The sequence below is a fragment of the Populus alba genome, chromosome 1 (genome assembly GCF_005239225.2).
Source record: "Populus alba chromosome 1, ASM523922v2, whole genome shotgun sequence".
Classification (NCBI taxonomy): domain Eukaryota; kingdom Viridiplantae; phylum Streptophyta; class Magnoliopsida; order Malpighiales; family Salicaceae; genus Populus; species Populus alba.
The window spans coordinates 16613597-16624145 of record NC_133284.1 but is presented as its reverse complement, the minus strand read 5'-3'; the positions used below and the strand labels follow the sequence as shown (position 1 = coordinate 16624145).

The 10549-nt window shown below is 35.5% G+C and overlaps 1 long non-coding RNA gene across 1 annotated transcript; it reads right to left on the bottom strand.

Annotated features, from left to right (window-relative positions):
* Positions 1–9831: 9831 nt before the first annotated feature.
* On the bottom strand, positions 9832–10338 carry LOC140955606 (uncharacterized). The gene is made up of 2 exons (XR_012169894.1): positions 10183–10338; positions 9832–10102 (listed from the first exon to the last, which is right to left on the bottom strand). It is a non-coding gene; the product is annotated as an uncharacterized lncRNA (long non-coding RNA).
* Between the last annotated feature and the right edge of the window lie 211 nt (positions 10339–10549).

The window sequence follows — 10549 nt, the reverse complement described above, 5'->3', positions numbered from 1 at the left end:
GTTATAACCTTTAATCATGTATCATTTAGTTATTTAGCAAGACCTTTGTTTGTCCGTAACTTATTTAGCAAAACAACTACTTCGTCTCCCCCTTTAGGGCCTTCAGTTTAGTTCTCATTCTTAGGAATTTAACCTACTTTCACCATCCTTGATTCTTCAGACTTATATAAATTTTAAATTCATTTATGCTCCCTTCACTTTCATTGTACCGTGATTTTTCTTAGTTTTATTTGTATGAATTATCTTAAACCATTCTCATCACGTGACTTCTAGGTGTACTTCATCAACCTCATCGACCATATCACATGATGTGTATCATCTTGTGCTATAAAAGCAACGTCCATTTCTAAGCACAACTTTCATTTATCCTAAACATTGTCGGTGAGAATACTGTTGGGTATAGCACATCATGTGATATTTTGTTAAAAATGGTTCGGCCATCATCATCATTCATTTTTTTTTTGTAATAAAACGTTCAAAACAAGTACAAACCGAGCATTTCATTAAAATTCATGTGCAAAACCCCATTTCACCACTTCCTCCTTTTATGTTCTATTTAACTAGATTTTCCATTCAAGAAAATCATACAAAATCCCTTACATTTTCTTATCAACTTTCTACACATTTACATGGAGTCTACACACATTTTAAACCTTTTCAAAACACAACTTCCAGAATTCTTCATACTATAGATAGTCAGTTTCCGTATATTTCCTAGCTAATTTTTACAAACTTAAGAGAATCAAGGGTATAGACAACTTTCCTATCATCTTAGAACCATTCTGAAAAGGATTATACGTTTTCTCCTCCCCTTTTTCTTCACTCTCTCATGGGTTCTTTCAATTTGTTACCGGCAATTCTGTTCACTATTTTACCAATATAAAATCATACGTGTCATCGTGATGTTGGTCATAAAACCATTCAACATTCAAAATGGGTCCAACCTTTATTAATTCATCTATCTCCTTAAAGTTCTCCTTATAATCCATCTTAGTCATAAGGTTTCATCCCTAGCTCTTTATAAGTTAAGGGATCAAGAACCACAAAGTTGTTAACATCTTTATCTTGCCTAAATCATATAGGCAACTTAATCTCCCACATATCAAAAAAATTTATTATTATTTTATTACCATCATATATCACTTATCAATACAACAATTTTTTTTTTTTCGTTACTTCATGCATCTTTTGCATTTCATAAACTCACTGAACCTTATCCAGTAGCTCTGATACCAACTGTAACAACCCGGCTTTTCAAGCCCAAATCAACAGTAATTTTTTTATATATATATATACTTGACACACATCATGTCGGTAATCGGCGAACATGTTCCCTTCACATCATCAATATATAATCCATACATCAACAACAACTAACATTTCATTTAAAAGTGAATCTTACATAAACTCATAATATTATGTTTGCATGACTAGAAGTTCGCATTTAAAATATGCATGCATAGTCATGAGTTTGTATTCTATCCTACAAATAGTCATCACGAATATAATCTAAAAGGATCTAATAATAGTTATACATTCAGTACATTGATTCATATAAAATACATCATGATTTAGAATGCAACTACGTGATTCTTGCAAAAATGGGTTCCCGTGAATCGGGTTTCCTAGGCACCTTGTTGGTATGACGTCCCTACTGCAGAACAAAACATTTACAAGAATGCAATTACTTAATAATAATAATAACAATAATAATAACAATAAGAAAATGGTCTAGCAGTTTAATGAAGCATTAACATTATCTCATGTTTGAAGCGTGACATTTGTGGTTCCTTTATGTTCTTGCTATACACAACTTGCAGTACATATAGATGCACCAATTCTTGCAATCAACTATAATCTTAAATCTGGCCCTTCTTTTAAGACATCATTTGTCGAGGTTAACCATTCACTCACCCCGGCCATCCCCTTCGAATTCCATCAGCCAAAACTAATCAACCGTTTGTCCCGGTCATCCTTTTGGATGCCATTAGCCGAAGCTAATCAATTGTTTGTCCTGGTCCATTCGGATGCCATTAGCCGAAGCTAATCAGTCGTTTGTCCCGGTCATCCATTCGGATGCCATTAGCCGAAGCTAATCAATTGATTGTCCCAGTCATCCCTTTGGATGCCATTAGCCGAAGCTAATCAATCGTTTGTCCCGGTCATCCATTTGGATGCCATTAGTCGAAGCTAATCAATTGTTTGTTCCGGTCCATTCAGATGCCATTAGCCGAAGTTAATCAGTCGTTTGTCCCGGTCATCCATTTGGATGCCATTAGCCGAAGCTAATCAATTGATTGTCCCGGTCATCCCTTTGGATGCCATTAGCCGAAGCTAATCAATCGTTTGTCCCGGTCATCCATTTCGATGCCATTAGCCGAAGCTAATCGATTATTTGTCAATATTTTTAAGCATTTGGCAAATCTGATATCTGAATTATCACAATACAGCAACGTTGATGATAAGGTATTTCATTGTTCAAGGTCATCTCTTCAGATGCCATTGGCCGAAGCTAATCAACCATTTGTCAACATTTCTAAGCATTTGGCAAATCTGATATCTGAATTAACACAATACGGCAACGTTGATGATAAGGTATTTCATTGTTCAAGGTCATCTCTTCAAATGTCATTAGCCGAAGCTAATCAACCATTTGTCAACATTCTAAGCATTTGGCAAATCTGATATCTGAATTAACATAATACAATAACTTTCATGATAAAGTATTTTCATTATTCAACATTATTTAAAAGGAAGGTGGAAGTCACCTACCTGCAGTAGAAGTTCTACTCGTGCTCCCTTGTTGTTGCTATTGCACCACACCGGTGGTCCCTCCTACAGTCACAGACTCATCTCATAAATTTTTCTAATTCAAGGATATGTTTTATAATAATCATATCAATAGCTAATAAATCTTTCTTTCAATCATTTCTTTCTTTATATCTTACGTTTTTCTCATTACACCCATTAATGTTGTCATCCTTTATCCAGCCATAGTCATCATTCCTTCAGGCCGATATTATAAAGAATTCATATTCATCTATTACTCATATGTTACTTTTTTTATGCATGTTCATTTCCTCATAATAACATACATACATATATCATGTATATTTTCAGAGTTAGTATCTCAATATGCAAGAGTTCGTATGACTTAATTCTTTTATATAGTATTCTCGTGGAAGTCTACTGTTACTGTCTAACTTTGAATTGTTACTGTCTGACTTTGAAGTGTAACTGTTTGACTTTTCAAACTGTTACTGTTTGACTTTTTCAACTGTTACTGTTTGACTTTGAACTGTTACTGTTTGACTTCGAACTGTTACTGTTTGACTTTTTCCAACTGTTACTATTTGACTTCGAACTGTTACTGTCTCACTTTGAACTGTTACTATCAAGACATTTGAACTGTTACTATCTAAACATTGAACTGTTATTTTCTAGACATTTGAACTGTTACTGTCCACACATTGAACTGTTACTACCTGAACACTCATCAGATTTTTAACTATATCTAGAGTTATTGTCTAACTTTGAACTGTTACTGTCTCACTTTTAACTGTTATTGTCTAGACATTTGAATTGTTACTATCTAAACATTGAACTGTTATTTTCTAGACATTTGAACTGTTACTGTCCACACATTGAACTGTTACTACCTGAACACTCATCAGATTTTTAACTATATCTAGAGTTATTGTCTAACTTTGAACTGTTACTGTCTCACTTTTAACTGTTACTGTCTAGACATTTTGAACTGTTACTATCTAAACATTGAACTGTTATTTTCTAGACATTTGAACTGTTACTGTCCACACATTGAACTGTTACTACCTGAACACTCATCAGATTTTTAACTATATCTAGAGTTATTGTCTAACTTTGAACTATATTTCGAGCGAGATTAGTCTCGTTGGAAAGCTAATACACAAGGCTACAAGTTCTCTGAAGGAAGGAGAACCCAGTTCTTCCTTTGAGATAGTCAAAATTGCTCATCAACAAACACTACCCTACAGGGTCTGTTAGGACCCAATCTTGGTTGATGACCTATAGTTAGGGTTCTACAGCTCCATATTGAGCAAGACCAATTTCTTAGTTAGCTAACATCAAAACTACAATTACTATGAAGAAACTTTATCCTAATTCTCTCATCCTTCTACTCAAATTCTCTCCAAAAGTTAGGAGACGAATCTGTCCAGATTCATCAACCTTTCCAATTACACACAATATCCACAATTTAACTCTTTTTTTCTCTATCATCTCAACCCCTGGCCATATCACATATCGTTTAAGACTGTAAAAAAAAAAAAGAATATCTTTATAAGAGCCAATTTATCTTATTTATTTCAATCTTCCCTCTTACCGTCAAAATAAAACATTCTTGTTGATTTTACAAACTTTCCGAATAATATTCTTCTAAACACAATCATTCACACAATTTCTATCAACTATAAATAACAAAGGAATAATATTCCAAACAATCTATATTGTCAAGTTGTAATGCATTATTATGAGTATAACATATCCAAATATTAACTTCATCAAATGGTGAAATTTCCAGAAATATGGGTTTAACCGAACTGACCTCAAACTTGCAGACCTACTGTGCGAGATACACAACTTCTATACCGAATGTTTGTTTCAGATCTTAACCGTTCTGAATCTAGACAGAATCAGGAAGAACTACATATCCAAGTTATAGCCTAATCCAACGGTGGCCGAAGGAGAAAACAGACAACAAAGAAGACTATCAAGAAGTGTATTTCCCCAGATATATTCCCCCCTCTGTATCTCTCAACAAGGACTGATATAGAGAATCCCTACGGTGACAATGTATACAACATGGATGAGAACAACATATCCGAATATCGTGCTGATCCAACGGTGGAAGGTGGAGTTATAGCTGTCGGTTGATCTGCCATCAATATATCTTCTCTCCAGCCTCTCTCTAAACTCTCTCTTACTCTTGCCAGTCCCCCCAAGAGAGGAAATATAATGATATTTATACTTCTAACATCTTGTTAATTGCACATTTATCCCCACCCCTTTTTATCATTTGTACATAAACTCCCAACCTTCTGTTATTCGAATATTGACCTCTCTTGATCTTCCATATTCATTTTGTCCTCACAAATGTTTTTTCTTTTCAATGATTTAGTACTATATTCACTTTTTATCTCATTAATTTCACTATTTTTATCTTAATTTAGGTTTCTTTAATTTAATTTAACCCATTTTATTATTGGTTAAATTTCTCTTCTTTTAAATACCTAGAAAAGTTATAACCGGGGGTTTACAGATGGTCAAACCGTGAGTGCCATTGAGGAAGAGAGATGTGTTCACCAATTAAAGCAGAAGGGGATGGTTTATTATTGTAGAATGGAAATTGATAGAGACCATGACTATTCAGGCCGTGGAGTAGCAACTTCTTCGAATGTTGATCCTTCAAAAGAAAATAATATGTTTGAAATTTAAAGAAAGTGTTAATATCAATCATGAATTTGTGAACAAGTAATAAATTTTTGGAAATTTTAGGAACATTGAGAACATTAAAAGATCAAATTAAAGAGTCATAAAAAAGAGACGGGTGTGTCCAATGTGATGAATAGACAGCCTTTTATCGTTGCCGATTCGTACTTGATCAGAGCCATGGAATTCCTCGACTTTGAGGTTGAGATTTGTAATGTCAAAGGTGACATGATGAGTCGCACCAGAGTTTAGATACCAATTGGGGTCAGGACCATGGGAAGGAGCCGAGAGATAGGCATGTGGGAGCTTAGGGGAGTCTCTAGAAAAGGACTCGTTGTTGCAGTTATAGCAATCAAGAGTGATATGATCCACACGGTTACAAACTTGACAAACAGGGCAAGAGGAGGAGCCACGACCAGGAAAGGAGTGAGTGTTGCGCCCCTTGCCACGTGACTTCCATTGGAATTTCCACGAGAAAGCCCTCATCCAGAAGGTGGGGCATTAAGGATAGAATTGTGGCCGCTACGAGAGTGGCGGGAAGAATTGCCTTCACGATCAGCATAGTGAGCCCCAGTGACAGAGAGGTTAATGGTGGACTGATGGTGCTCAAGTCTAAGTTCATGGTAGAGGAGATGGTCGTAGATCTCTTCCATGAAAAGGGGTTTAACTCGAGTTGCAATCAATATCACAAAAGGATCATAGTTTGGACCTATTCCAGCAAGTAAGAAAACCACCATTTCAAAATCATTGAGGGGCTGACTCACGGTAGCTAGGGAGTCAATGAGAGATTGGAACCGCTGAAAGTAGTTGGTGACAAAAAAAGCTTTCTTTTTTTAGGGTGGCCAATTGATAGTGAACTTGCATGGTACATGCCTAGGATTGGGACATGAACAATGTCTACAATGTTGTCCAGGCAGATCTGGAGGTAGTGTACGGTGTAACATGGGTAAGCATCTTCTCAGTGAGAGTTGAATTGATTGCACCATGAATGATTTGATCTTGCATAGTCCAATGTAAGAAGACCGGATTTAGAGAAGTGGTGGTAACACCATCAATGGTGGAAGAGACAGTAGGCGGTGGGGGGAGTAGTGCCATCTACGTAGCCGAAGAGGTTTCCGCCTCTAAGATGAGGAACTATTTGAGGGAGCCATAAAGGATAGTTATCCTGAGTGAGTTTAACGGGATTGAAGTTGGTAAAGGTAATCAAAGGTGATGTTTGAGTGGAGGAAAGGGTTGTCAAATTAGACATGGTGTGAGGGAGGAAGAAAGAATTTGACGTAAGTATGGTGGGCTTTGATACCATATAATATAATATAATATGTTGGCTACATAACCATAACACAAGTTAAGGTCTTGTATTTATAGTATGAGATAACTATATACACAAGAGTAAGAGATAAACTAGGGAGGTTGAGATACACTTAAGTTAGTTTTAGCCTAATCCTTATTGTCTTCAATAGTGGTCGATGAGCTGAGTTTAATTGTTGTGTTGGTGGATTTGACTAGGTCTTTAATAATTTTTTATGGAAATATGGTAGGTCTCTAGAGGAATTTTATACACCTAAAAGGTGTAGGGAGATTAGGATCCAAGATGTCAAATACAGCTGAGCTCATGGTGGCTGAGCTTTTTTTTTATGCTAGACCCAAGGTAGATGGTCATTCCTTTAGTGAGCCTAAGAGAGGTTGGACTCAACCCTTGGGTGAGTCCAAGGGATGTTGAGTCATTCTTTTAGGTGTGCTCCAGTGAGGAGGGTTTGGTCATTCTTTTGGGCATATTCAGAGTTGATGATCATGGGCCCGGGGCTTGGCACATTACCAAACTCAATTGTGGTTAGACGCCTTCACTAAAGCGTGCATGTGTTTTAGAAAACCTATACTCGTAAATCTTTTTGATCCGATATTTTTTTTAGTAAAGATATACTAATAAAAACTTGGTTCATCAAGTAAAGATACATGAATTCATTATAACCAACATACGATCATAAATAAAAAAGAACGCAGAATTCTAAAAGAAAAGTATAAGCATAGACATATGTAAAACTCCATCAGCAATTGAGCCAATGATAAGATCAACAAATAATAAAAGCATACAGTAGTGCATTTAGTAGGTGTTTTTGGTTCATGAAAATTTGTTATATCATAATATTATATTGAGGAATAACAATGTAGTAAGAAAAGAAAAAGCAGGTGTTTTAGAGCTACTGGAAAAAGAAAATTATGGAAAATAATGTATAGTTTATGACTAGATTAACAACCTTGTTTGCTAGCTATAAAAAGTGTTGGATGCTAACCAGAGGGGTATAGATTAACTGATCAGACTCTGAGTTTGCTATATATGAATTATCAGTTTGAGACTCACAAACCTCAGAGCCACTGGAGGTTTACATGGTTATTAACTTTAGGCCTCGTAGAATTAGTCGACATACGCGCAAACTGACCCAAATATCTACGTTAATAAAAATAAAAAAGTATTGGATGCGCTTTTAGGCACATCACTACAAGGCAAAAGGGAATAAAAGAGAGATTACTGAAGGAATAAACACTAGTTACATATATATTCAGCTAAGAGTTTAATTATATTTAAGAGAAGAATGACATTACTCATCTTTTTTATATATAAAAAAAGTCATTTTTATTATATATATTTTTTATTTTCATTAATTGTCCTAATTATTTTTAGTTCTTTTTAATTTTTATTTTGTAATTTCTAGTTATTTTATGAACAATTTGACGTCGATCTTTAAACATGTTATAACATAACATCAGTTTCTAAAAATAATAGATTGGTCAAAGTTATCAATGCTAAGTTTTAACAAAGAATTTTCATCAAAATTAATAAAAATAAACATAACCTGTATTTAATTTTAAAATTTTGATACCAGTTCTTTTTTGAAAATGAGACTTATTATTTTAGTTATTTACAAAAATTATCATTAGTCCCTGAAAATGAGACTTCTCTTTTATAAGATTTTGACATCAATTCTTATAAAAATAAGACTTGTCATCTTAACTATTTATAAAATAAATGTTTAATCTATAAGAATAATAAAAATGTAATTGGGCTCTGGCTCAATTATTTTGATCAGTTTTTTAAAACGGAGTATGAGGTTGTTATTATTATTCAATGGGTCTTAATGAGATCACATTGACCCAACTCAAATTATTATATCACAAGCTCTAATAATAATAAAATGATTGATGACTCATTTTATTATAATTTTTTTATTTTTGTTAGAGCGTCACTATCAAATATTATGGATTTTTCACAATAATAAAGGCACAACAATATCAATATGCATAAAATTTAAATACTCAAATAATAGAAAAATCTATTGAGCTTTGGGGTGGATAAACACCATAAAATGTTGAAAAATACCACCAAGACATATGGCGTGCATGTAATTGGCGTGTTGGCCAATTAAGTTCCATTGAACACGAATCACATGGTCATCACACGCCTAATTTTTTTTATTACTATTCATATAGAGTGTCCAAGCCAGCTTACGCGCACCTCGATTAATCCCCACGGATCCTGAAGTTAACGACCAGGTAAGCCTCCAATGGCCATCAATTTTAGCAACCACAGGGCTCAAACATGAGACCATGGGGGGAGCAAATCCCTTGATCCAAAGATCTTACCACTAGGCCACCTACTTGATGGTTATACGTGCCTAATTAATAACCTGCAAGCAAGAGAGAGAAAAGCTGTGAAGAGCTCAAATCAATTTTGGGTCTTTTTCTTTGTTTGGGGCTTCTTATCCTTCGAGTGGCTAAGAGAGAGAAAACATTGGTCAATTTGGTCAGGACTGGGAGTTACTATCACTGGCACGAGTTAGACGACTGTTAGAGTTGGTGCAAGTGAAAAGGAACGACGCCACTACCACTATCGACATGCAGAAAAGGTAATAGAGGTTGTCTAAGCTAAAACTGAAGGAAAGATAGTGTCGCTAGTTATGGAGGTGTTGGTGGTGTTATCGCAAGTTGGAAGAAATAGTGATGGTTGTTGTGGGTTAAGAAAGTCGTGTGACGTATGCAAGACAAATGGCCCATTACTTATTTTAGTGAGAAACTCAATGGTGCAACTCTTAATTATCCCACTTATGACAAAGAGTTATATGCAGTAGTGAGCATAGTTATAAAACCCGACCCGGTAGTTGACCCGGCAAAATGACCGGGTCACGGGTTTTGTGGGTCAACCCGGGTTAACCCGGGTCAACCCCTCTTCTTGAATATAAAGATTAAAGAAATCAAACTGATACATCATCTCTATACCGCAAAACCCAGTGATGAATTGCTTACCTTTTCCTATCCATTTTTAGCATAAGCAGTTGAATGAAAAATAAAATACTTGTGTAACTAAAATTTAAGCAGTAGAACAAATATAGAATGGTATTAGCTTCCAACAAATCCAAAAGATTCCTTAAAAATCGCAATAAATCATAAAACATAAGAAAAAAAAATGAAGAATGAAACCGACAACAACAAAGTTCATGTTTGCAAATCATATCAGAGAAACATGTTTCTCTTCATAGGTGACTAAAGGATGGTTGTCAAATGAATACTTTTTTCAGTCACTTGTTCCAATCCGAAGAAGAGCTTAAAAAGCATGGAAAAGGAGTGAATCATTCAAAATCTGCAGCAATTTTTTGCAATAAGAAATCTCAACAATGAAAAAAACATGAAAAAATAAGCAGTGTAAGGAAAATAGAGCACCTGTAGAAATAAACACCCATTTCTCCGATGAAATCTCAACCAATTATTTGTTTTGCAAAAGATAACAGAGAAGGAAATTAGGGGCGGGCTGCTCTTCTCAGAAAATTAGGGCAGAGACTAATTAATTAGTTGTTCAACTTTTGTTTTGCTGCCAGCAACTCAAAGGAAAGTTAATGTATATATATGCTGGGTCTCGCCCGGGTTTGACCGGGTCACCCAGGTCACGGGTTGACCCACCGGGTCGGCCGGGTTTGACCGGTTTTTTGCGCAAGCTGGTTTTTAACCTTGCCCGGACCGGTCCAGTCACCGGGTCGACCTGCCGGGCCGGTCCGGGTTTAATAACTGTGGTAGTGAGGGCTTTGGAGAC